This window comes from Anabrus simplex, chromosome 9 (assembly GCF_040414725.1).
Source record: "Anabrus simplex isolate iqAnaSimp1 chromosome 9, ASM4041472v1, whole genome shotgun sequence".
Lineage (NCBI taxonomy): Eukaryota > Metazoa > Arthropoda > Insecta > Orthoptera > Tettigoniidae > Anabrus > Anabrus simplex.
In genome coordinates this window covers 104752171-104759125 of record NC_090273.1, presented here as the reverse complement: position 1 = coordinate 104759125, position 6955 = coordinate 104752171, and positions in this window count along the sequence as shown.

Here is a 6955-nt window from a genome sequence, read left to right as displayed (position 1 = left end):
CGCGAGACTTTGGGTTGGGAATACAGCCGGGAAAGAGGACCAGTACCTCGCCCAGGGGGCCTCACCTGTTACGCTGAACAGGGGCCTTGTACGGGGATGGGAAGATTGGAACGGGTGAAGGAAGCGGCCGTGGCGTTAAGTTATGTACCATCCCGGCTTTTGCCTGGAGGAGAAGTGGGAGACCATGGAAAACCACTTCGAGGATGGCTGGGTTGAGATGGGAATTGAAACCCTCTTACTCAGTTGACCTCCAGAGGCTGAGTGGACCCCGTTCCAGCCCTCGCACCACTTTTCAAATTTCATGGCCGAGCCGGGAATTGAACCCGGCCTTCTGCGGGTGGCAGCTAATCACACTAACCACTACACCACAGAGGCGGGCTAAACTGATTAACTTTAAAATTAAATCCCTGAAAAGGCCCGTTTGTTACGAAGGTTAGCTTACCGCCCCTCTCCCCAATCTGTACAGTCACATAATCAATCAACACCATTTGAATTTCAAAGTTCTTAGCGATAAGGGGTTTTCTTCCCTCACATGGGGGAAAACTCCGCCTCCAAGACAGATTGTTTCATCCCCGCCAGTTTAGTACAATCAGTATTTTCCGACTTATCATTTATTTCTCGGATACAGATTAGTAAAAGGGCATAGTTATCGTCCAGGGACTCTCACGTGCTCGCTCTTAAAAAGAAAAAGCATCCTTTGGAGTCCTGATAAAATATGACGAAAATTTTCGAAGTGACAAAAAGTAGAGTGACGGGTGCACACCACAACATGAAACCGAGCAATTTTCTTATTTTCAAAGAAGGTGGCGGCCTTGCAGAAACACATGATGCGAGCTCTATTGGAGAGAATAGACAAATTATTTTCAAAACAGCTGACCCAATCCGGCAAAAACCAACATAGAAAATGATCGCAAATGTCAGATGTACACAGCTTTCGTTTTAATTCTTCCATATCAGAAAAATATACTTCTAGGGGCAGGTTCGTGGGTTCCTGGCAAGCGTCACTGCTACTTCAGATAACGTAAAACATTGATTTTCTATGATTCCAACATCCACACCGGGTATCGAACTACCACCTTTATTACTAACCGAAATGTGATTTATTTTTAAGTTATCTAAGTAGCACAGCTGCTGGCTTCCCATCCAGAAGACTGACGTTCGAATCCCGGTCGATTCTGGGTTGAGACTTTTATCTCAAATTCACTTGGCATCAGGAAGGGCCTTAAACCTCCCGCCAAAACCATAATGGGTCGGGGTGGCTCCAACAATCCCCGTGCTACAGAATTATTATCCTGCCTAGTGGCCAAGATCGTTAAGGCGTTCAAGTCTAAACGGTCTGACACCGTTGTTCGCCGGTTCGAATTCCGTTGGTCGACAAAAATGTCACCATCAGAATGTTGACCGGCAGGGTAGGGGAGGTGGTAGTATACAATTTATAATCACTAGATTGCTTGCCAAAAGCCTGGATTCAGTTCCAAACCTCTCCGCAGTGTTAATATGGAGTGAGGGCATATGACGCAGTTGATGGTGATTCGTCAGTTGGATGGGGACGTTAAGCCTTAAGCAGACCCCTTGGTGCTATTCGACAGGAGTAGGCTATGTGCCGGCACCGGGTTTCATACTCTCCCTTCCTACTAGCATATATCACGTCATTCATCTCGTTAACTCCTCAGATGAGGTTAACGTCAGGAAGGGCATCCAGTCGTAAAAACTCGCCACGGCAGATTCATCTCACTTCATACCCGGCCCCGTAGAAAAACGGGACAATGGTTGGACAAACATTATTATTATTATTATTATTATTATTATTATTATTATTATTATTATTATTAATTGTAAGTATGTATGTCTCACTGGGGTAGAAGTTCATTTCAGTTATAGAATATTTTGATTGTGTTTAGCTGTGCTTTATTTAGTATTATTAATTGTGGCAGTATTAATTATGCACCGACACAGGTAGGTCTTATGTCGGCGATGGGACAGGAAAGGACTAGGAGGGGAAAGGAAGCGGCCATGGCGTTAATTAAGATACAGCCCCAGGCTTTGCTTCGTGTGAAATTGGAAAACCACGGAAAACCATCCTGAGGGCTGCCGACAGCGGGGTTCGACCTCATTATCTCACGAATGCAAGTTCACAGCTACACGCCCCTAACCGCACGACCAGTTCGCACGGTGTATTAATTATGATTCCAATACATGCCTAATTGCTTTAGTGTAAGAGAAGGCCTAAGGCCTCGACTACGCCTATAAAGACATGTATCTATATCTACCACTTTATAAATAATGTCCACCTTAGCTTCTGTCTTCTCTCCCTTCACGCCGTAAATAAATATTGATTTGTTCTACGTTCTTGACTGTCGTCTACTACTGTATTTATTGCGTCAAGTTCCTCACCTCCTCTTCCAAAGTTTTTATTTTCTCCCTTAGTGATACCATTTCCCTGTCACTGCTTTCCATTTTTGTTCTAGTTTCCTTCATGTTCTCCTGTATCAATTGCCGCGTCTTTTCATGCTCCTTAACTTGCCCCTGTAATATCCGTTTTAGCTGTTCAAACGGACAGAGCTCCTCCACTACTTCCTTAACTATCTTCCTTATTGCTTCTATGAACTCCCGGCTCATGTTGCCACTGAATTTACTTCTATGCCCCCAATCACCAACAGCAACTCCCCCTTCATACCTATCTCCACTTCACCTTCTTTTCTTCTGGTTGTTACCTTCATTATTCTTGCTTGCCATCTTCCTACAGCGAACCTAAACTTCTCTAAACTGATCACCTTCCTTGTCACACTTCGGTTGACCCGTCCGCTCTCCCCTCTATTCCACTCTTCTCAACCAGCACACTCGCCACGGCACGCCTGTTCCCGTTGCTTGCTTAGGCTAGACTGGATATGTATCTATATATCTGTCTATCTGCCTAACTGTCTATCTATCCATCTACCTAGTGTCAGTTGAAGAAAGTTTTTCTGAACTAGGCCTGTATATTTCAACATATTATTTATTGTGATAAAGACGGGTCATTTGATAAATGGAACCTGAATTTATTGTCTGTTTGAACATAATGATCATATATTATTCATTCGTTTTTGAAATTCCTTACGTCATGAACTTTTAAACCAGTCTATCAAAAATTGTAATAGTTTATACAGGTACAGTGCATTTCATACCTAATACTCTTACATGACTTCTCCGATCAAGTAATCCACTACAGTTTCAGTACAATAATAATAATTCTTGATATACGAAGTTTCAAAAATAGATGACTCACTTGAGGATTCCAGCCTGCTCCACTAGACAATGACAGCTTTTCCACATCAAAAATTTAAGTGTAAAATTGTGGCATTTGCTATATGGTTGGAATAATGCAACAATCTTGAGAATATTGGTAGAATTCGCTTTCGAGTCTCGAGAGAATTCAAATTTTAAACGTTCACGCCTTCAGTAACGATCGTTTTAGGTTCTTAAATTAGAGGTGTAACATTGCTTTGCGTGTGAAGATGACTACGTTCCTGTCACATTTCTACATCTTAGGCAAAAACTGAACCAAAAAATAATAAAAATAAAAATAATAAAAGAAATAAAAAAATAATAATAATATAAATTACATTATATATATTGCTATTTGCTTTACGTCGCACCGACACAGATAGGTCTTATGGCGACGATGGGATAGGAGAGGCCTAGGAAGTGGAAGGAAGCGGCCGTGGCCTTAACTAAGGTACAGCCCCGGCATTTGCCTGGTGTGAAAATGGGAAACCACGGAAAACCATCTTCAGGGCTGCCGACAGTGGGGCTCGAACCCACTATCTCCCGATTACTGGATACTGGCCGCACTTAAGCGACTGCAGCTATCGAGCTCGGTCATTTAATATTTAGGAGCTATTTTGTCCTCATTTGCTAATTAGTTCCCATAGTCTGTTACGTAAAGTATTTTATCATGAACTTTTAATTTGTTTAAAATTATCTTTCCAGCGTTAAGAATTGATTATATATACTGATATATATTTGATTGAGTTCGTAAAAATGCTGTATTTTACATTAATGCAGCGGATTACGAGCTTATTTCTCCTATTCATGCATTTCGAACTGAACCCTACCTAGTACGGTTGGGTGTCCATTAATGATTTTTAAATGTTAGGTACTTTCTAGTACATTTTCTAGTACGTCCATTAGTAGTCGAGATGATGTTAATTCTTAAGTATAACCTACATCGGTCGAAGGTATTAATTTTTTTGGTGCTTAATTATAGGCAGTCAGCTGTTGCAGAGGAGGCTTCAACTTATAAGTAGCCACGGCTAGTCCGTGGTCCGACAGCCCTGCACTCCGACGAACCAACCGAGCAGAGGAGCGGTGCCCACGGCTCTACCGTGGCTCTACACCTTTTCATTTGGGAGATGGAGAGGCGCTGGTCTTCAGCGTTGACTGTCCTGAGAATGATTTTCCGTGGTTTTCCATTCTCCTGCACTAAACAGAATGCCGGGACAGTTCCTAGTATAGACCACGGCCACCAACCCCCTCGCCTTCTCCATCACCACTACAAATCTCCTGGCCTGAGAGACTGCGTCACCGTGAGGGGAGGAATGAATACAATTTACGAATAAAAGAAGCATTTTGACAGATAGCGCTGTAGGGAGGAACACTGCACCATGTTGCTACTTTCCTGCATTTCATTCTCCTTCCCTTCGCTTCCGGGTCACTTGTTCGTTTTCTCAGACCGCTGTGTTCTGTTGTACGTAATTCAAAAGCGAGACAATTTAGTTGTAATATTGAAAAATGCATTCTGGCAGTTCTTTAGAGGGAGGTCCGTTTACTACCTGCCTGCCTGCCTGCCTGCCTACCTACCTGGGGAGAAGGGGGTAGTGGATACGGTTGTCATGGAAATGTGAGCGGACCCACTGCGGTCGCCATGGAGATAAGCCTGCTGGCCGGCTCGTATTGCTTGGAGTTGTCATACCTCTCACTTCTGAGTAACATATAACAGAACACAGTGGTCTGAACAAAAGATCAAGTGATCCGGAAGCGAAGGGAAGGAAAAAGGAATCTAGGAATGTGGCAACACCGTGCAATGGCACATGCAATGCTCCTGCCTCCAACCCTATCAATCAAAACGCTTCTTTTAATATTACTGGTATAGTTATATGCAAACTCTGCGGTAGTGGGTGCCACTGAGCTAATTTATCGCAAGCACTCCGAAAGAAGCACTATGCAGTCGGTTTATTTAATTTTTTAAATTTAAAAGTTTCCTCTGTTATAGATAATTACACTTCCAATATTGATAGTGGTGGTGATTATAATTTTCTTACAAGTTGTTTTACGTCGCACCGACACAGATTGGTCTTATGGCGACGACAGGACAGGAACGAACTAGGAGTGAGAAGGAAGCGGCCGTGGCCTTAATTAAGGTACAGCCCCAGCATTTGCCTGGTGTGAAAATGGGAAACCACGGAAAAACATCTTCTGGGCTGCCGACAGTGGGGTTCGAACCCTCCCGAATACTGGATACTGGCCGTACTTAAGCGACTGCAGCTATCGAGCTCGGGGATGTACAACAGGACAACTATTCCCAGTTAGCCTAACTCTATTCAGAAATAAAATAGAACAGGTCCGTTCTTTCAAATAATGACGGTATCGGTAAATCAAAGGAAAGAGCCACGAAGGACGGTAGAATGAAAGACTTCCTCGCAATCGTATTACCGAGTAAAGAAAATGAGAGAGCTGACCAAGAGAGGTCGGACAGAAAAGAGTTCGGAGGATGCCAAAATAAAATAGAGGGACATTGCTTTTTCTATGACAGTGATTGTCGCTCGGTCGCCAGCGCTGCGAACTTGTCTCCCGCCAAACACTTTGCGTTAGTGCCTTTTTTGGCGCACAAGTTACCCTCTTTTCCAGTCTGCTGAGTGTTTTATCAGCGTAAGGTTCAGTTTAGTCAAGTGTTCACGCGTTTACTGCCCTGTGTGTTGTTTCAATGCCATTTTCAATACGTGAGCGTGTGTATGTACATAACACCATCATAAAGTACAGCAAATCTTGTGCGAAAACTCTGACTCAGTGCCGATTGAGCGCTAGCCGCATTTCTGCAAAGTGCTTGACGGGAGACAGGCTCGCAGCGCAGGCGACTGGGCGAGCGACAATCCCCTGCATAGATAGAATAATGTCCCCGCAGAAGTAATATCTGACTTATCTAGGAACACCATGAACGTCAGTCCACATTCCTAATTCTTTTTATTCTTTATTTTTAGTTTGCTTGCTTTACGTCGCACCGACACAAATAGATCTTATGACGACGATGGGATAGGAAAGAGCTAGGAGTGGGAAGGAAGCGACCGTGGCCTTAATTAAAGTACAGCCCCAACATTTGCCTGTGTGAATATGGGAAACCACGGAAAACCCTTCTCAGGGCTGCAAAAAAGGGGTTCAAACTCACTATTTCCCGAATGCAAGCTGAAGGCTACGTGATCCAAGCCGTGCGGCCACCTGCTCGGTGTTCCTCAATTTGAGCCCCTGGAGATCCCCCTTTCAGTCTCTTACGACAGGTAGAAGATACCGTGGATGTATTCTACCCATCTACAGGAGGACGCAGGCTATCCGACTGGGTGACAATTGTCTTGACAATCCAATGCCCAGTGCCGGCAATAAGGACCCCGCAGACTGTTTCTTACTTCAGTAGCTGAAGAGTGATTTTACATATTGATAAAGCTACAGCACACACGGTATTATTTGTATTACAGGCGGTTATTCCAAACTTAGGCCGTCGTAGTGCAGAGCTTCTTTCGTCAATAGGAGTACGGTAGTTTCTGAAAGAATGTGGGTTTCCCAACCTGTTCCAATAATAACCATTCCTTGCTGCCACTCACAACAATCAACAAGGCTATTCAAGTAATTAGCCAGTCCTGAGAACCCAGTAGTCAGCGAAGATGCGATAACAAGGACAGCCTCCTTATTTAAACTCTAAATATTG